The sequence below is a fragment of the Leucopleurus acutus genome (genome assembly GCF_964270905.1).
Source record: "Leucopleurus acutus genome assembly, chromosome: 8".
Classification (NCBI taxonomy): domain Eukaryota; kingdom Metazoa; phylum Chordata; class Mammalia; order Artiodactyla; family Delphinidae; genus Leucopleurus; species Leucopleurus acutus.
In genome coordinates, this window is record NC_139151.1 from 47,627,957 (window position 1) to 47,650,801 (window position 22,845).

Consider the following 22,845-nt stretch of genomic DNA (forward strand, 5'->3'; position numbering starts at 1 on the left):
CAAGACACTGATAAGCTCTATACTGCAATGGTTCTCAAAGTATGGTCCCTGGATCAGCAATATCAACATCACCTGGAAATTTATTAGAAAAGTAAATTTGGGGCCACATGTTAGACATACTGAATCGGAAATTCTAGGGTGTGGCCCAGTAATCTGTTTTTTAAATCAGCTCTTCAGGTGATATTGGTGCATGATAAAATTTGACCACCACTGCTCACAAGGGATAAAAAGTGAAGTGTGACTTGGCCTGTAACTTTGCAAAGCTTAGATGTAGGGAGATAAAGCATATATACCAGTGACATGGGGCTGTAAGAATCACAAGATAAATGCAAAGTGCAAAGGCAATAGAGGGGAGGATGGGAGAAATGACTTGTGGTGGAAGAGGCTTCAGGGATAAAGAACATTTGAGCTGGAACTGCCGAGTCATGGTCCATAAAACACTCTAGATGAAGAGAAAAACAAAATAAACAAATAAAATCCCTGTAAACCCAGAGCAAAACAAAGAAAAATCCTACAATTATTCTAGACATAAAATATCATTTTGTACTAGTTAAGGCCACAGGCTTTGGAGTTAGACATATGTGATTCCTATCCTGGCACCAAAAGTTATGAGCTAAGCAAACTGGGCAAATTTCTTAACTTCTCTCTTCCTGAGTTTCCTCCTTTGTAAAGTAGGTAAAATAATAGTTCTTATGTCATAGGATATTTGGGAGTAGTAAATGAGATAATGTATTACATGTAGTGCTTAACATGCTATGGTAAAGTCTTGATAAATGGTACTTATTATTATTACTAACACAGAAATAAACTATTGAAGTTTAAAAGTTGCATAAGGGGTCTTCATCTAGACAACCAAGAAGAATTTACATCTTCTATTTCCTAGATGTAATTTTCATTCTTTTTTTATTTAAAAATTTTTTTAATGTTTATTTTTAAGACATTAAAAGAAACTTTGAAACAATCTCAAACTTGAACGTTCAATGCAATAATTTTTATCTCGAACTATTTGAGAGTAATTGGTCAACCTGTTGTTCCATCACCTCCTGATACATTAGTGTGTATTTCCTGTGAACAAGGACATTCTCCTATGTAACTGCAAGGTAACCAACAAAATCAGCAAGTTAACAAATGTCCCAATAAAATTGTGTTATAGTGAAGAATTCAGTTTAGAATCACATGTGGCCTTTAGGTGTCATGTCTTTTTAGTTTCCTTAATTCTGGAATAGTTCCTCAGCCTTAACTTGTTTTTTGTGACTTGGACGCTTATGAAGATAGGAGTATCACAGAAGAAAGGCTGTATTCTTTTCACTGTATCCTATCGGGTGGCTCATGATTATATTTGCTCCATTTATTCATGATGTTTACTTTGAATACTCGATTGATGTGTTCCAGGTTTTAGGCTTCTCCGCTGTGAGGTTACTCTTTTCCATTTTGTGTATGTTTATACATGTACATGTTTACGTCTATATGAATATTTATGTGTATTAAAAACCATGAGCTCACACTAATCCAGTACCACACAGTTCATTATAGTTTTCTTTATTTTCATATTTTGACTCCCTTTTCTGATAAACTCTCATTATCCTTATTTTATTTACTTATTTGGTCAATCTCCCTATATGTAACCAGTCTTCCATTATCACTGCCACAGACACACTTCTTACCAAACTTTGGTTCTCACAACCCTCACTAGGCCACCCTTCTGCATAGATGACCTCCTCACCCTATGTAGCTGTGACAAAGCATCCCAGGCCTTCCCACAGCATGGGCGCCCTCCTCATAGAGGTCAGGCTTTGAGCCAATGCTCCAACAATATCTGAACTGTTTGGCCCTCTTCAACTTGTTTTGGTTTCAGCAGCTCACATCTGGCTACCTCTCTGTGAGAACTCCTTCCTTAGTCTGTCAGTCTCTGTAACTGCTCTGGGCCACCTTCACATGTTGATGTCCTCTTCACCCTCCTTGAGCTCTGGCATCCTGCTCTGAGCCAACATAGCTCCTTTGCTCAACCTCCTCCACCACCAGAATAGGCCTTGCTCTACTTTGCCTAATGGCTTTAGAACTGAATTGTTCAGTAAGGAAGGAAGGGGAAGGTAGGATAGGGAAAGGAACGGAAAAGGAGAAAGGGGATGGGGAGAGGAAGAGGAAAGTAAGAGGAGCTCATAGATGTATTTTTCGATAAAGCAAGAGTAAGTATTACTATTTTCCAAAGATGGTGAATAGAACTATTGTCATGCAGTTTTTCTCATCTGGGAATAGTTTGATTCTTGTTTGATTATGGGGTCTGTGTGGCTTTCCAGCTGTTTCAAGATTATTGCACAACATTAGCTCGTCTAAAAGAGAACAGCAAAGCTTCCTGTCACACTTGTAGACTGCAATGGATTGGATAGTTCTTGTACCATAAAAACCATCCATCTGTAGGCTGGCTTTCCACTCTCACTTCAGAACAAAAGGTAGTATACTTTGTTTAGCCAATATAAAGGTAAGCTACTAATAGCTTTAATATATAGGGTAGCATATTTTATAACCTGTACTTTTGTATTTGGGCATATGATTTTCCCTCATGCAAACCTTTTAGATATTGGGGAAGTTGGGAAGAAAGGGAAGTGACATGTTCAGTGGCTCTAGACTTTATTTTTCTACAATTTTATTTAAGCGGTATGTTTTAGTAAGTTGAGTTAACACAGTAGATTGTAAGCTTAATATAATGGATATGATTATACCTGTGCTATAAGGATATACATATGATAATTTTACATAATTAATATAATCTATCAACTCCAATCAATTATAATATAATTATGTCATTTGTGTATAATAATGTAATTATATATAATGGAAATTATACCATAATTATAATAAAATATTATCATAAATTTTATAGGAGTATACTTTCAATAATTTTTACAATTTAAAATTGGTCTTTCAGATAAATTGGTACACTGATGATGCAGAACAGTATTCTTTTTGAGATTAGCCATCAGCTGTCACTTCTTGGACCAGTTCCAAATGAAGCGATTACAGCCTGTCATTTAGATCAATCCTTTTGGAGTAGTGGAATGTGACACTTTTCTCAAGTGGTAGTTGACATTAGGTGTTTAATCTGCCAAAGAAACACCCTTCACCTCATGTTACACGTAGAAAAGACTAAGCTTTTGGTATTCATCAATAAAGCTCTATATAATCTTGTGTTATAATTCAGAACTGTATGTCCAAAATAAGAAAAAAGTAAAGAACAAAGTGAAACATATTGAAAACAAAAAAGAAAATATTTTGGCAAGTTGTAATAAGAGTACCTGTGTACCAGATTCAAGGAGATGAGAGGGACACTGTCTTTTTGCATATCAGAGACAGGATTTTATTTTCCTACTTAACACATGGCGCTATCTCTAGGTATAACTTCTCTCTGTAGACTGAATACTATTCTGGCCTCATCTGAGTTGTAGTTGGATTGATCATAAAATTGCATAAAATCACCATTAAACAGAATATTAAGTAAATCTGTGCTTACGTGCCTGACAATAAAGTTTCCCCCACAGTCTGGTTTCTTATTTCACACCTATCTTGTCATCTTTTTATCTTCTGCTTCTTATTTTCTGTTAAAGTCATCTCTAATTCCACAGGAAAAATCGTTACAATAGTATTGCATAGCTAATATTTATTGAATACCCTGTATTCATGGCATGTGTAAAGCAAACCTGAATTGTTTGATGCCAATTATGCCATCTGTAATAACCTCTTTTTAATGTTTAAAATTTAACATTGTCTCCAAGCTTAACTATGCTGACCGTCTGTGGCTACCTCTATGTAGAAGCGTTTTTGCTTCCCCTTGGTATTCATCAGCTAGGAAGATATGGTTCTTGGAGCCCAAACTCTCATTCTGTTTGAGTTTCTGCTGATAGGGAGAGAAACTCATAGCTTCTGCTAAGCACTGTGCAGTTGAGATTAGTTAAAATATTCTTGGTAACAGGCCTTGGAAAGTTTTTGAAAGAGTTTCTTAGGTTTGGTTTTCCTTCCATCTGGTGATCTGAAGAATTTCCTAAATGATATTTTAGTCCTGCATTTACAATGAGATATGCTAGTTTTAACATCAATACCATTCAATTAACCCCTAATGTTCCATTAGGCATATTACTGAGCATGTTGTAGCAAAAAGAGTGTAGGCTATTGTGCCAAATGTAGATTCCAATCCTAGCCTCGCTACTGCACAGCCCTGTGACCTTAAGTCTGTTTCTCCATCTTTAAAATATAGGTGTAATAATAATGCCTCATAATATGATTGCAAGGACTAAGTAAAATAAATGATGTTTCAAAGTGTGGCTGCCTAACATATGGTGGGTAAACGACAAATGCTAATTTCTTTCTGCCTTTCTTCCCTCAACGAGCAATATCAATACCTAAACGCAGACTGGGAGATATGTGGTTTTTTTGGGGAGCGGGGAGGAAATGTGGAATTTATGCAAGAATATGGAGTTTAAAACTAAGATCATACCATTTTACCTATAGTTTCTTATCTTTCCAGGATTTGTAGAGTTTACATGGTAAACCTTTGTGAGGTTAAAAAGGATGTATAACATTCCTGTATCTTGGATGATTGATGTGAAATTGAAATTTAATTATCTCTTAGATATAGAATAAGACATACCTGGTGGTAGTTTGGGAATATAAGTGCTGATAAAAGGTAGCTGATTTGCATTAACAATATCTTGAGTTTATTTAGTGACTGCTTTTTGAGCAACTTGAAGTATCACACTTATTCATCAAAGAGATATTTTGAATTAAAGTTTGTTTTAGGGGTTGTATTTTTAAGAACCTTTTTTTTTTGAGGAAAAAAAATACTACATTTTGCTTCATGCACATCTTATTGCATTTCTATTAACATTTCTGTTTTAATTAGTTATTTTTTTTTACTTGTAAATAACAGTTTTCTGCCTCCTTTTCAAGTATTAATTCTACTTTATTGCTCCAAGTGTTCACTCTTAACTGTTCTGGAAGAAATGACTCCTACCTAAGCATATTCTGTGTTCAGGTTTCCAGCATTTAATGGGACCTCCTGTGTACACAGTATTGTTCAAAGATAATGTATTAATCAAAAGAATAATAGCATTTATTGAGTATGTTCTATGTAACTGTTCAACTGTTTGAAGTACTTATGTATGTAAAGTTTTTAGGTGAAAAACTGAGGCTTAAAGAGTTTAATTGTCTTGCTAAAAGTCACACATTTAGTAAGTAGCAGAGCCAGGGCCTGTCTGACTTCAGTGCTCGTGCTTTAACTTCTAGATTACTATATACTACTTCACTTTTGCACTACTGATCTACCTCTCCCATCACATTCTGCACTTTATACTTTGTTCCCCTTGGAGTCTTTTTTCTCTAGATATTTCTTAAAATGTTCCTGGATATTTCTCAATGCCATACTTAGCCCTAATATCTCCTAGTCACCTTCCCATTTTTAAAAACTTTATATTTTGAAATAAGTTCAAATCTATGGAAAAGTTGCAAGATTAGTACAGAGAGCTCCTGTATATTTACTTTACTCAGATTCACCAATTGTTTACATTTTGCCCTATTTGATTTATCATTCTTTCTATATGTGTGTCTTTCTTTCTCTGTATATTTATATACATACATACATACACATGTGTACGTGCATATTATTAATGAACCATTTGAGAATGATTTGGGGACATCAGGCCCCATTATGACTAAATAATTCAATGTCTGTTTCCTAAAAACAAGAATATTTCCTTACATAAATAGTGCAGTTATCAAAATCAAGAAATTTTACATTGATACAAAACAATATCTAATGCACAGTCCATATTCAGTTTCAGCAGTAGTCACCAAAATATCTTTTATAGCTATGTTTCCCCAGTCTATCAGGATCTATCCAGGATCACACATTACATTTAATTGTCATGCCTCTTTTTTCTTTTATATTTTGTTTATTTATTTGGCTGTGTTGGGTCTTAGTTGTGGCATGCGGAATCTTTCTTTGTGGCACGTGGGCTTCTCTCTAGTTGTGACATGGGCTCCAGAGTGTGCAGGCTCAGTAGTTGCAGCACACGGGCTCCCTAGTTGTGGCGTGCAGGCTCAGTAGTTGTGGTGTGTGGGCTTATTATTATTGCCCCGTGACATGTGGGATCTTAGTTCCCTGACCAGGGATTGAACCCACGTCCCCTGCATTGGAAGGCGGATTCTTAAACACTGGACCACCAGGGAAGTCCCTGTCATGCCTCTTTAGTCCCCTTTAATCTGCAGTTTCTTGACCTGGATATTTTTGAAGATTCCAGATCAGGTATTTTGTAGACTGTCCTACAATTTGGTTTCATCTGATGTTTCCTAGTGATTAGATTCAGTTTATGCATTTCCGGGAGGAGTAACACAGAAATGATGCTATATCCATCTTGGTGGTTGATAACAGGAGGCTCCCAGTGCCAGTTTGTTCTAATTTGTGGGGAGATACTTTGAGACTATGTAACATTATGTTCCTCACCAAAATTTTACCCACTAGTTGCAGTGTCCATTGATGATTTTCTAATTCCATCATTTCTTCTATATTTTTTAACTGGCATTCTCCTGTAAGGAAGAGCTTTCCCTTCTCTTCCATTTAATCATTTATTTTTATGTCAGGATGAACGCATAGATTTTTATTTTACTCAATAGGTTATAATCTATTACTATTATTAATTTACTTTAATGCTCAAATTGTTCCAGATTTTGTTAGTAGGAGCCCCTTCAAGATGGCTTTCATGCCTTTTTGATATGTTCCCGTGATTTTTCAGTACTTCCTTACTTTCTGATGCAAGTCCCAGGTTCATCTTATAGTTTCTCTGCTGTAGCCCTAGAGCGAGTCTAACCAAAAAGCCCTGGTTCCTTTTAGTAGAAGAAAGTATTTTGAAACCAAATTTCCTTCCCTCATCCCTTTTTTCCTTTCTCCCTCCTTTCCATTCTCCCTCCTTTTCTTTCTCTGCCTCCTCTTCCCTCCCTCCCTCCTTCCCTCCCTCCCTCCCTCCTTCCTTCCGTGCTTTGTCCAGGTATAGAAGAAGCTCAATCATATCAGAATATTATGGAAATTTGTTTGAATCTTTTGTGTGTAAGCATTTCCTGATTCTGTGGTCTTAATTCTTCAATATATATTGGGTTTGATCATGCCTTTGGACTCTGGGTTTCACACTCATCCCTGCTATGGTTTGGGCTCCTTTTTTCCCTAACTTGGTACTTGATTTGTACCTATCACTGATGTTGCTTTCACTCTCTTTTCTTGGCTGTAAAATTTAACTTATATATTCTTTTCATCCACATTTAACTTTAGCCTACTCCTCATATTCATATTTATTCTTCTAGTCCCAGGTAATACACTTAAAGAACCTTGACTGGCTGCCAGACTAAGATAGGACACTTACTCCATTGGACTTTATTAGAAATTCTGTTACTATGCTTCAGTGTCTAGTAGTCTTGGGCTCAAATGGACCAAGACAATGATAAGTTTTTATTTTGCAGAAGTATGGTATCTGGATGCAGCATAAGGAAATTGGATATGAGCATTTATCCAGCTACCAAATAGAACCAAATGTTCAGGAAAAGCTAATGGAACACTAAGACTGCACTTTGTAACATCTTTAAATATAGCAAGCTCAACTGTGTTATACTGTTTAGCTGAATTCATAATCAGGTGTGTGGTATGGGAAATCCTGCAGAGAAAAGGGGATGCTAGAAGAAGCACAAGACATATGTTTTAAAACAAGGTACATCTTACAAAGATTACCATTTCTTTATTGAGGCTGTATGGTGAGAATCCTCAGCTCATTTCAGTGAATTCTTTGGTGAGTTACAGCCATATCTGCGAATCACAAAAAAACAAATGAACCAACAATAACAAGCTCCAAAGAGGTTTCTGGTTGGCAGGCTGGAGAGATGACTGTAATTGTTCCCATGAATACTATGTGTAGCAACATGATAGCTGGGATGGGAGGAAGCAAAAAAGAGCCTTTCCCCAGTCACTTTTATTCCAGCCTTTGAGCTAATAGATAAGAAAGTATATAAATATGTTAAACATCTTGCATTCTGGTTACTTTTTTGTTTTACTGTGGTTAAGTAGATAATTGCAGAGCAATTTGTGAGTCATACTAGGAAAAAAAAAATCTCATGATTTAAGTCATATTTTCTTAATTTAATTCAAGTTGTATAAAAGGAAATCCATTTCTCAGTCACTCACCATATTCACAGTTTGTCCAGTGAGTTTTGGTATTAAAAAAATAATCAAATCTCCTTCAAATGAAACAAGGTTCACCACTTCTGAGGATATTAAAAATAAGTTCCTCGGATGCTGGAAGGCATATCTCAAAGAGGATCTCTAAGGATCTTTTGAAGAAAGAGCACCATCACTGAAATAAGTATGTCATGTTGGATTGTCTCTGCTTGGAAAAAGATAAAATATTTTGAGTATATGAGTTTTTAAGGGTATGCTTAAAAAGACAGTTCTATTTACTATGAATTCCCTTGATCATGCTGTTTGATAGTTGAAGACCCAGCTGCGGCAGAATCATCTTTACAAAGGCCAGATCTCATCTTTATGGAATGTAGGTTAAAACAAAAGAGAGAGATTGGACTGAATAGATACTGTCTCAGATATCACCTGGAAGTTGATTTTTTTTCTGTTTTAATGTGTCCTAAAGGCAGAGTACTGAAATATAGTTCCTTTTAGTTGACTTTGTAGGTAATTGAATCTGAATCAATTTAGTCAATAATATTCACTAAGTAGTTATTATTATTATTTTTCAATCAACAGGCAGAGTTCTTTTCTTGTCAACTTGCTTCTCTTACTGGGATGTCCCCTGACCCCTCACTCTGAAGAGAAAGAGGATTGTAATAACTCAGTAAGGGATGTTTGAAATGAGAGTATGAAGCCTTGGTTCTAATCACAGAGGCGCTGTTTCTTACGTCCAGTGTTGCTGGTGGATCAGAAGCCATCGGCACCACCTGGGAGCTTGTTAGAAATACAGAGATCCAGGTTCCATTCCTGAGTTTAGTCATAATTTGCACTTTAACAAAATCTCCAGGTGATTGAGATTCATGTGTATGTTAGAGTTGGAGAAGCACTCATCTGTAAATTTGATAATAATTTATAGACTATTTAAAAAATAATTGGGAGGTCAATATGGGTATGCCTTCAAGCATGTGAGGAATTTATTTAGAATGTATCCTTAGAGGTGGCAAAATGTTTTCATTTGAGGGAGGACTGTGCAAAATAAAAAGTGCTTGCAGTTGTGATCAAATAGTCAAGTAGTCAAATCACATAGAAACATACTCCCAATAATGTGTCGGTTTTCTGCAGTCCTGGGTGTGAAAAGGTTTGACTTTATTCAATGATGTTTCTTCTCTGTGAGCCTTAAATAGAGAGGGCTTCCATCTCTGGGCTTCTGTCCTCCCTCTCTCCCTCTCTTCCTTCCTTCCACAACTTTTGAATTCATGTAGATACCCCCAATTCTAAGCTAATACCAACTGTACTTTTTCATTACCCTCTACCATTTGGTGGAGAAGGCTGTATAGAGGCCAAAGTCATTACTTGTAGGCCCTTTCAGCAGACAGAGTTAGGGAATATATGTATTTATACTAACCTGTGTGTATGCATTTTTGTAAATATTTCTATATGTATCTATTCATATCTCTGTTAAGCCAAACAGGAGTCTGTAATGTTGTCTTCAAATCTAATCCAAAATCGTATGACTCAGTCTAGTACGACACCCCACCCACTTTCTTTTTTGTAACTTCCTACTCCAACAGTGAGAAACCTGCCTCCCACTATCTACCATCCATTTATTTAATTTTCAGTTCTAGTTATATATGTACAGTGGCTTCAAAATTGTTGACTTGGATTCCATGAGAAACAAATTTACCAACTAGAGTATAGACTAGGATGCTTTTGTGTAGTTTCTTTGTCTTTGGTTTTACAGTCTCTACTCATTTTTAGGTTATCAACTTTTTCTCCTACTGCCTTCAGTGAGGTTATTTCATTCATTTGTAATATAGTTAGATTCTTTTGTCACAGTCTGCACATCTTGGGATTCCCTGACCTCCTAAATGATTTTTTTAATTTGCATGCATTTGGTTTACTCTTTGTGCTGTAAAATTCTTTGGGTTTTGACAAATGCTTCTTGTTAGGTGCCCACCATTACAGTATTATTACAGAAAGTTTTCATCACCCTGTGCTTTACCTATTCAACCCTCCTCTCCTCTCCCAGAGCCTCTAGAAATCACTGACCATTTTATTGTCTCTTTAGTTTTGCTTTTTCCAAACATTATATAAATGTAATCATACGCTATGTAGCCCAGCTACATGCCTGGCATTTTTAAACTTAGCAATATATATTTAAGATTCATCCATGTTTTTACATGGTTTGATAACTCATTCATTCTTATTGCTGAATAGTATTCCATTAAATGAATTTACTACAGTTTGTTTATCCATTCACTAATTGAAGGATATTTTGATTTCTTCCAATTTTTGCAGTTCTGAATAAAGTTGCTATAAGAATTTTAATGCAGGTAAAAATGCGAATTTTTAGGATTTCCTCTATTTTTGTTGTTTTTCTTTGAATACATATTTATGTAGTTTTTTTAATCAGCAAAATTTTCCATATACATGTACATGGAGAAGCTATATGTGAGGTGATATATGACATTTTGATTTTTCCCTTGCATTTCTTTACAGATATTCAAGAATTTTATGAGATGACATTGCTAAATTCTCAAAAAAGTTGTGAGCAGAAGATAGAAGAAGCCAATCAAGTTGCACAGAAATGGGAGAAGACATCCCTTCTTGCTCCATGCCATGATAACCTTCAAAAGTCTGTAGAGGTATATTACTGAAACTTTTAAAGTACTAAATATTTATTTATACCAGTAAATACAAAATTATTTATACCAGTAAAGAAGTAGTAGTTGTTAGTAGTGGTAGTTGTTGCAGTAGTAGTAATCATTTTCAACAAATGTGAACAATAGTAACAAAAACTTATTTACATACCATACTGCCAATATTACATACCAGTATTACATACCATGCTGTATATAATATTTACAGTTGAAAATCCAGATTTTGCCAAAAGATAAAATAGGCATAGGAAGGACATGATTCTTCATATTATATAAGTGAGTTCTGTTATGAGTATTGTCATAGTTTGAGCTGACTCAAGTATTGGATGGGCCAAAAGTTTCATTCGGTTTTTTCTGTAAGATGACTCTAGTAGCACTTATGTGTCTTTAACTTCATTCGAAACAATTTTGTTAGATTGTATGTGACAGCTGTCATATCAGTGTGCATTATAAAAAAGACTTATCAAAATCGGTGAATTTTTGTTTAGCCATTTTAATATTCAATACGGAAGAAAAAAGCAACATTTTTGGCATATTATGCTTTATTATTTCAAGAAAGGTAAAAATGCAACTGAAATGCAAAAAAAAGATTTGTGCAGTGTATGGATAAGGGGCTGTGACTGATCAAATATGGCAAAAGTAGTTTGAAAATTTTGTGCTGGATATTTCTTGCTGGATGATGCTCCACAGTCAGGTAGACCAGTTGTAGTTGATAGCGATCAAATTGAGACCAATCAATGTTATACTACACAGGAGATAGCCAACGTACTCAAAATATCCAAATCAAGTGTAGAAAATTATTTTGTACCAGCTTGGTTATGTTCATCGCTTTGATGTTTGGGTTCCACATAAATTAAGGGAAAAAAACCTCTTCACTTATTCTCTACTTAAACGTAATGAAAATGTTCTGTTTTTAAAACAAATTGTGATGGGCAATGAAAAGTGGATACTGTACAATAATGTGGAATGGAAGAGATCATGTGGCAAGCAAAATGAACCACCACCAACCACACCAAAGGCTGGTCTTCATCTAAAGCAGGTGATGTTGTGTATATGGTGGGATTGGAAGGGAGTCCTCTACTATGAGCTCCTTCCAGAAAACCAAACGATTAATTCCAACAAGTACTGCTCCCAATTAGACCAACTGATAGCAGCGCTCAGTGAAAAGTGTCTGAAATTAGTCAACAGAAAACGCATAGTCTTCCATCAGGATAATGCAAGACAGCATGTTTCTTTGATTACCAAGTAAAAACTTACAGCTTGGCTGGGAAGTTCTGATTCATCGGCCATATTCACCAGACATTGCACCTTCAAATTTCCATTTATTTCGGTCTTTACAAAATTCTCTTATTGGAAAAAATTTCAGATTTCTGGAAGACTGTAAAAGGCACCTGGAACACTTCTTTGCTGAAAAAGATAAAAAGTTTTGGGAAGATGTAATTATGAAGTTGCCTGAAAAATGGCAGAAGGTAGTAGAACAAAAGGTTGAATACATTATTCAATAAAGTTCTTGATAAAAATGAGAAATATGTCTTTTATTTTTACTTAAAAACCGAAGGCACTTTTTGACCAACACAAAATAAGGCATTCTTGAATTTCAGAACATGCTTCTGATGCAATGGGGGAAGGAGAAAGATAGTGGGATTGGAGGGTATGGTCTAAGGCTGTGATGTCTGTAGAAGAGCCATATATACTGGGGCAAATAAAACGATTCATTGGGGTATAGGAACAAAATAATAGAACTCCCATTTATATTGCTTTTTATCACATTTTTCATAATCTTTTATATTTAGGTAATTCATAACATATATTTAATTATTTATAACATATTACAGTAATACATGTATATTTAAAAATAGATATGAGTCTATTAGAGAGACATCTTGCAAGATGGTGGAGTAGAAGGAAGAGCCCTTACTCCCTCTTGTGAGAGCACTGGAATCACACCTAACTGCTGAACAATCATCAACAGGAAGACACTGGAACTCACTGAAATAGATACCCCATATCCCAAGAAAAAGGAGAAGCCACAATGAGACAGACTTTGACAGGACTGGGGGAAACAGAGACTTCACTGTTGGATGGCACACACAAAGTAGTGTAGGAGCAGTGACCCCATAGGAGAGTGAACCAACCTACCTGCTAGGGTTGGAGGGTCTCCTGCAGAGGCAGGGGGTGGCTGTGTCACACAGTGAGGACAGGGACACTGGCAGCAGAAGTTCTGGGGAGTACTCCTTGGTGTGAGCCATCCCAGAGTCCGCCATTAACCCCACCAAAGATCCCGGGTAGGATCCAGTGTTGGGTCACCTCAGGCCAAACAACCAACAGGGAGGGAACCCAGCCCTACCCATTAGCACACAAGTGGATTAAAGTTTTTACTGAGCTCTGCCCACCAGAGCAACAGCCAGCTCTACCCACCACCAATCCCTCCCATCAGGAAACTGGCACAAACCTCTTACATAGCCTCATCCACCAGAGGGCAGACAGCAGAAGCAAGAAGAACTACAGTCCTGCAGCCTGTGGACCAAAAACCACATTCACAGAAAGATAGATGAGATGAAAAGGCAGAGGGCTATGTCCCACATGAAGGAACATGACAAAAACCCAGAAAAACAACTAAATGAAGTGGAGATAGACAACATTCCAGAAAAAGAATTCAGAATAATGACAGTGAAGATGATCCAGGACCTCAGAAAAGGAATGGAGGCAAACATCGAGAAGATGCAATAAATGTTTAGCAAAGACCTAGAAGAATTAAAGAACAAACAAACAGAGATGAACAAAGATTAACTGAAATGAAAAATACACTAGAAGGAATCATTAGCAGAATAACTGAGGCAGAAGAACGGATAAGTGACCTGGAAGACAGAATGGTGGAATACACTGCCACGGAACAGAATAAAGAATGAAAAGAAATGAAGACAGCCTAAGAGACCTCTGGGACAACATTAAACACAACAACATTTGCATTATAGGGGTCCCAGAAGGAGAAGAGAAAGAGAAAGGACCCGAGAAAATATTTAAAGAGATTAGAGTTGAAAACTTCAGTAACATGGGAAAGGAAACAGCCATCCAAGTCCAGGAAGCGCAGAGAGTCCCATACAGGATAAACCCAAGGAAAAACACACTTAGACACACAGCAATCAAACTGGCAAAAATTAAAGGCAAAGAAAAATTATTGAAAGCAGCAAGGGAAAAATGACAAATAACATAAGGGAACTTCCATAAGGTTAACAGCTGATTTCTCAGCAGAAACTCTACAAGCCAGAAGGGAGTGGCATGACATTTTTAAAGTGATGAAAGAGAAAAACCTACAACCAAGATTACTCTACCGGGCAAGGATCTCATTCAGATTCGATGGAGAAATCAACAGCTTTACAGACAAGGAAAAACTAAGAGAATTCAGCACCACCAAACCAGCTCTACAACAAATGCTACAGGAACTTCTCTAAGTGGGAAACACAAGAGAAGAAAAGGACCTACAAAAACAAACCCAAAACAATTAAAAAAAATGGTAATAGGAGCATACATATCGATAATTACCTTAAATGTGAATGGATCAAATGCTCCAACCAAAAGACACAGGCTCGCTGAATGGATTCCAAAACAAGACCCATACATATGCTGTCTACAAGAGACCAACTTCAGACCTAGGGCCACATACAGACTGAAAGTGAGGGGATGGACAAAGATATTCCATGCAAATGGAAATCAAAAGAAAGCTGCAGTAGCAATACTCATATCAGATAAAATAGACTTTAATGATACAAGAGACAAGGAAGGACACTACATAATGATCAAGGGATCAATCCAAGAAGAAGATATAACAATTATAAATATATAGGCACCCAACATAGGAGCACCTCAATACATAAGGCAACTGCTAACAGCTCTAAAAGAGGAAATCGACAATAACACAGTAATAGTGGGGAATTTAACACCTCACTTACACCAATGGACAGATCATCCAAACAGAAAATTAATAAGGAAACACAAGCTTTAAATGACACAATAGACCAGATAGATTTAATTTATATTTATAGGGCATTCCATCCAAAAGCAGCAGATTACACTTTCTTCTCAAGTGTGCACGGAACATTCTCCAGGGTAGATCACATTTTGGATCAGAAATCAATCCTCAGTAAATTTAAGAAAATTGAAATCATATCAAGCATCTTTTCTGACCACAATACTATGAGATTAAAAATCAATTACAGGGAAAAATATGTAAAAAACACAAACACATGGAGGCTGAACAACACGTTACTAAATAATCAAGAGATCACTGAAGGGCTTCCCTGGTGGCGCAGTGGTTGAGAGTCCACCTGCCAATGCTGGGGACACGGGTTTGTGCCCCAGTCCGGGAAGATCCCACATGCGGCGGAGCAGCTGGGCCCGTGACCATGGCTGCTGAGCCTGTGCGTCGGGAGCCTGTGTTCCACAACGGGAGAGGCCACAACAGTCAGAGGCCTGTGTACCGCAAAAAAAAAAAAAAAAGATGAGATCACTGAAGAAATCAAAGAGGAAATAAAAAAATACCTAGAGACAAATGACAATGAAAACACAATGATCCAAAACCTGTGGAATGCAGCAAAAGCAGTTCTAAGAGGGAAGTTTTTAGCAGTACAACCCTACCTCAAGAAGCAAGAAAAATCTCAAATAAACAGTCTGACTTTACACCTAAAGGAACTAGAGAAAGAAGAACAAACAAAACCCAAAGTTAGTAGGAGAAAAATCGTAAAGAACAGAGCAGAAATAAATGAAATAGAAACAAAGAAAACAATAACAAAGATCGATAAAACTAAAAGCTGGTTCTTTGAGAAGATAAACAAAATTGATAAACCACTAGCCAGACTCATCAAGGAAAAGAGGGAGAGGACTCAAGTCAATAAAATTAGAAATGAAAAAGGAGATGTTACAACAGACATCACAGAAATCAAAGCATCTTATGAGACTACTACAAGCAACTCTATGCCAATAAAATGGACAATCTGCAAGAAATGGACAAATTCTTAGAAAGGTATAACCTTCCAAGACTGAACCAGGAAGAAATAGAAAATATAAACAGACCAATCACAAGTAATGAAATTGAAACTGTAATTAAAACTCTTCCAACAAAGAAAAGTCCAGGACCAGAAGGCTTCACAGGTGAATTCTATCAAACATTTAGAGCATAACTAACACCCATCCTTCTCACACCCTTCCAAAAAATTGCACAGGAAGGAACACTCCCAAGCTCGTTCTATGAGGCCACCATCACACTGATACCAAAACAAGACAAAGATACTACAAAAAAAGACAATTACAGACCTATATCACTCATGAATATAGATTCAAAAATCCGCAGCAAAATACTAGCAAACAGAATCCAAGAACACATTAAAAGAATCATACACCATGATCAAGTGGGATTTATCCCAGGGATGCAAGCATTCTTCAGTATATGCAAATCAATCAATGTGATACACCATATTAACAAATTGAAGAAGAAAAATCATATGACCATCTCAATAGATGCAGAAAAAGCTTTTGACAAAATTCCACACCCATTTATGATAAAAACTCTCCAGAAAGTGGGCATAGAGGGAACCTATGTCAACATAATAAAGGCCCTATATGACAAACCCACAGCCAACAGCATTCTCAATGGTGAAAAACTGAATGCATTTTCTCTAAGGTCAGGTACAAGACAAGGATGTCCACTCTTACCACTGTTATTCAACATAGTTTTGGAAGTCGTTGCCACGGCAATCAGAGAAGAAAAAGAAATACAAGATATACATATTTGAAAAGAAGAAGTGAAACTATCACTGTTTGCAGATGACATGATACTATTCATAGAGAATGCTAAAGATGCCACCAGAAAACTACTAGAGCTAATCAATGAATTTGTTAAAGTTGCAGGATACAAAATTAATGCAGAGAAATCTCGTGCATTCCTATACGCTCATGATGAAAAATCTGAAAGAGAAATTCAGGAAACACTCCCATTTACCATTTCAACAAAAAGAATAAAATACCTAGGAATAGCCCTACCTAGGGAGACAAAAGACCTGTATGCAGAAAACACTGATGAAAGAAATTAAAGATGATACAAACAGATGGGGAGATATACCATGTTCTTGGATTGGAGGAATCAATATTGTGAAAATGACTATAGTACCCAAAGCAATCTACAGATTCAATGCAATCCCTGTCAAATTACTAATGGCATTTTTAACAGAACTAGAACAAAAAATCTTAAAATTTGTATGGAGACACAAAAGACCCCGAATAGCCAAAGCAGTCTTGAGGGAATAAAACGGAGCTGGAGGAGTCAGACTCTGTGACTTCAGACTATACTACAAAGCTACAGTATTCAAGACAATATGGTACTGGTACAAAAACAGAAATATAGATCAATGGAACAGGTTAGAAATCCCAGAGATAAACCCATACACCTGTGGTCAACTAATCTATGACGAAGGAGGCAAGGATATACAATGGAGAAGAGACAGTCTCTTCAATAAGTGTTGCTGGGAAAACTGTACAGCTACATGCAAAAGAATGAAATTAGAACAGTCCCTAAACCATACACAAATATAAAGTCAAAATGGATTAGATACCTAAATGTAAGCCCAGACACTATAAATCTCTTAGAGGAATACACAGGAAGAACACTCTGACATAAGTCACACTAAGATCTTTTTTATCCACCTCCTAGAGTAATGGAAATAAAAACAAAAATAAACAAATGGGGCCTAATGAAAGTTAAAAGCTTTTGCACAGCAAAGGAAACTACAACCAAGATGAAAAGCCAATCCGCAGAATAGGAGAAAATATTTGCAAACGAATCAACGGACAAAGGATTAATCTCCAGAATTTACAAGTGGCTCATGCAGCTCAATATCAAAAAAACAAACCACCCAATCCAAAAGTGGGCAGAAGATCTAAATAGACATTTCTCCAAAGAAGATATACAGATGGTCAAGAAGCATATGAAAAACTGCTCAGTAACACTAATTATTAGAGAAGTGCATATCAAAACTGCAGTGAGGTATCACCTCACACCAGTTAGAATGGGCATCATCAACAAGTCTACAAACAACAGATGCTGGAGAGGGTGTGGAGAAAAGGGAACCTTCTTGCACTGTTGGTGGGAATGTAAATTGATACAGCCACTATGGAGAACAGTATGGAGGTTCCTTAAAAAACTAAAAATAGAATTACCATATGACCCAGCAATCCCACAACTGGGCATATACCCAGAGAAAACTATAATTCAAAAAGACACATGCACCGCAATGTTCATTGCAGCACTATTTACAATAGCCAGGTCATGGAAGCAACCTCCATGCCCATCAACAGACAAATGGATAAAGAAAATGTGGTACATATATACAATGGGATATTGCTCAGTCATAAAAAGGAATGAAATTGGGTCTTTTGTAGAGACATGGATGGATCTAGAGACTGTCATATGGAGTGAAGTAAGTCAGAAAGAGAAAAATAAATATGGTATATTAATGCATCTATGTGGAACCTAGAAAAATCGTACAGATGAACCGGTTTGCAGGGTAGAAATTGAGATACAGATGTAGAGAACAAACGTATGGACACCAAGGGGGGAAAGTGGCTGGAGGTAGTGGTGGTGGTGTTTTGAACTGGAAGATTGGGATTGACATATATACACTAATATGTATAAAATAGATAACTAACAAGAACCTGCTCTATAAAAAATAAAATAAAATTCAAAAAAAATTAATAAATCTATTAGAATTGTACGCTCAAATCGTTTTTTACACACAGGATTGTGGAATCAAAAGTTTGGAGACTACTGTTGGGTAACAGTTACGAAGGAGTAAGGGAATTTGAGGTATGTCTTATTTTCATAGCTGAGGTTAATGTAGAGGCAGGGGCTGATCAATGATGTTTTTAAGTGGCAGTCAGTACTTTGAAGGCAGGTAGTAGTGTGTGTGCGTGTAACACACACACACAGTCTGTCAAATTTGGGGTTGTGTAGCTGATTTGGAAGGTACATGGAATCCTAGTGCTAATCATTGGCACTTTGATTGCCGGATCTTTGATTTGTTAAGATTGAGGCCTCTGATGTACTTTCCATCCTGCTCAGAATTGATTTGGAATCTGAGTCTAATGATTACCTTGATTCCTTAAAGAAAAAGTTAACAGTGACAATAATGTGTTAATTCATAGATGCCAACTATGTGACGTTTATAAAATACTTAAAAGCATTAAAACATCTTAATTTCAATACCTAGAAGTAATTATTTTGACTTCTTCAGTCTTTTTTTCTGTGCAAATATATGTACATAAAATTGGGACAACAGCATGTAGGGTGTTTTTATGACTTATAAATTGAATGCTGTACTAATAGTATTTACCCATATCATGTCATTAAATATTTTTTTGAAAATATTTTAATGGCTATATTATATTTTACCGTTTGGAACTTACTTGAGCAGCTCTCCATTCAGAATTGAGGCTATCTCCAGTTTTCTGCTCTGAGCAATGTGTAATGGCCATCCATGTATATAAACCCTTGTGCTTTTTCCAATTATTTCATTAGGGTTGATTTTATAAATGAAACTACTGAGGCCAAGGATATTGACATTTTTAGGACTCTTGTGACAAATTGTCAAAGTGCTTTGTGGAAAGGTGTTACCAACAGTGTTTGAAAAGGCATATCTACCAATACCCTTAGTAGCATTAATTATTTAAAGTATTTTGTCATATTAATAAATAAAATTTGTTACTTAATGCTTTAGGTTGAAATTATTTATTTATTATTGAGACTGAACTGTACTTTCTTATGATTATTGGCTATTTATATTTCTTTTGTGATTTATTCAAATGCTTTGTCCATTTTTCTAAGTGGTGTTAGAATTCTTTTGGTTTTGCAAAACTGTTGCAATATTTTTAGTTTGTGGATTACTGTTAATTTTGCTTATAGTGCTTTTTGACATTCAAAATATTTAAAATTTGTATGTGATACAATTTACCACCTTTTTAAAAAAATTCTTTTTGCTTTGTGCTTCCTCATTCCAGGGTTAGTTAGTTAACTATTCTCCTATATTTTTTGTAGCCTCTTATTGCTTTGATATTTTCTCTTTTTGAATTTTTAAAAATTATTTTTAGTAAATTTCTAGATGCATAGTCCCAGACATATACCTCATTTTGTATAAATTATCAAATATATGCTTTTTATTCTAAATGAAGTTCTTTTTTTAAAACTTTCATTTTTGCATATCTCTTCTTTTAACTTGTTTCCTTCCTATGCTGCATTAGCTCTACCCTCCTCACGCAGAAGGTACAAAGATTGATGTGTTTAATCTTTCTTCACTCATATAATGTGTATTCATATATAAACTATATACATGTATATTGGAGATGGATATATATATATGTGTGTGTGTATATATATATATGTGTGTGTGTGTGTGTATATATATATATATATATATATATCTCCATACTGGAGCATGCACACACATATACACACAGAATTTTGCACAGTAATTGTTTCTCAAAAAATGTTCATATTATTTGAATGTTTCTTCAAGTTGTCTGGTATAGCTTTAGTTCATTCTTCTCATGGATGAATAATTTCATATTGAGTCTACCATAATTAATTCAGTCATTCCCCTCTTAATGGGAATTTACTGTTTCCAGTTTTCTGCCACTATGAATAGTGCTGCAATCTAATGATTACATGTTCATTCAAACTTACTGATGCTTTTTATATCTATAGGATAGATTCTCAGGGGTGGTATTACTGGCTTCCAGGGTATGCAATTTTTTAATTTAAATAAGTGTTGCCAGACTGATTTCACCTTTCACATTTCTGCTGACACTGCATGTCAGTACAATTTTATCTCATATCTATCTCAGCAATAAGTGTTACTGCTCTTCTTAATTTTTGCCAGTTTAATAAGCTTAGTGATGCTTCATTTTTAACTTAATTTCCTGTTTCCAGACTATTAGTGAATTTGCGCAGTTTCATATGTTTGTTGGGTATTTTAATCTGCTCTTCTGTGAATTTATTCATATTCTTTTCTCATTTTTCTATTGTATATCTCTTTGTTGTCTACTATTATGGGCTTTTTGTATATTCAAATGATTCAATTTACGCGATCTTGCTATATGTAGATTTTCTTAGGGATAAAGATTTTCCATGAATTGATATATACATGTAATGACTGGTTTATGATTAGTATCCTTTCAACAAATATGTCAGCTAGAAAACTCATTAAAAAAATCCTTTAGGCTATTAACTCAGTGGTTATCTAAAAGATTACTTGATTGAATCCATATAATTCAAGACTTTTAATTGGTTTATGAACAGATACCAGCAATATAAGGAAGAATGATGAGAAAAAAATTCACGTGGTTAATAGCTTATTTATTTTTCAACATAAAATGAGGATAGGCAAAATATATTTAATGTAATCTGGGTTTCTCCATGTGCAATTTAGGGTTTCTTTTAACTCTATTCTATACATCTTAAAATCCCTTGTTTGGGAAGTCGTCAGTCTATGATGATTTAAATATTGGCCAGTTATACCCAAAATATAAGAACATGAATGCACACTAACTCCAATCAAAATGCTTCTGAAATAAGTCTCATTGCTCTTCCTTAATGGGCTATGTGAGGCAAAGAGACAGTTCTGGCTGGTTTATTTCACTGAAGATAGAAGTGGGCACAGGGGAAAAGCATCTCTTATTTGGGGTCTCAGTGACCTGGGCCAGGACAGCTGAGGATCTTGTCCTGTGGGGATCGGCTTTCTAAAGTCAAAGTTTGGAAAGTGAGTCCAAGTTAAGTTGTTGCTAAAATGGTCTAAATGAAGAACAGTAATTGAGAAATGAAGTGAAAATGAAGTTCATAACCAGAAAAGCTTAGAATAACATTAGCCTAGGTTGATTCTGAAGATGTAGTACACATGCTTTCTATGTTTTGGGTTTTTTTACATCTTTATTGGAGTATAATTGCTTTACAATGGTGTGTTAGTTTCTGCTTTATAACAAAGTGAATCAGTTATACATATACATATGTTCCCATATCTCTTCCCTCTTGCGTCTCCCTCCCTCCCACCCTCCCTATCCCACCCCTCTAGGTGGTCACAAAGCACTGAGCTGATCTCCCTGTGCCATGCGACTGCTTCCCACAGGCAAATTCTATCAAACATTTAGAGAAGAGCTAACACCTATCCTTCTCAAACTCTTCCAATATATAGCAGAGGGAGGAACACTCCCAAACTCATTCTACGAGGCAACCATCACAAAACCAGACAAGGATGTCACAAAGAAAGAAAACTACAGGCCAATATCACTGATGAACATAGATGCAAAAATCCTCAACAAAATACTAGCAAACAGAATCCAACAGCACATTAAAAGGATCATACACCATGATCAAGTGGGGTTTATTCCAAGAATGCAAGGATTCTTCAATATATGCAAATCAATCAACGTGATACACCATATTAACAAATTGAAGGAGAAAAACCATATGGTCATCTCAATAGATGCAGAGAAAGCTTTCGACAAAATTCAACACCATTTATGCTTTTTATGTTTTTTAATTCTCACTTTGTATCCCCTCCTTTGAACAAACTGAGTTTATTTAAAGCAGCTGGGGAAGACATGTAAGCTCTGTAAGGGCAACAATCATAAATCTCCCTTTTCTCTGATTCCTTAGCACCCACAAGAGTGTTTGTCACATAATAGGCTCAAGAAATATATGTTAAACCAGAAAGAAGTCCCTCTAAGCATCCTCTGGTTCCCAACTTCAGTCTGGCCTTAGGACTCCTTGCTTATCCCATTATGCTTCTCCTTTTCTATTCTCTTAGCTAAGTCTCCCCATGATGTAGACTAGAGTGGAGAATAAATTGGTATGCCTTAGTTGATCAAAGCGCTGGCAAAGGATGTCATGGATAATATCTTCTGAATCAACAAGAATGAGATTCTTATGTGACT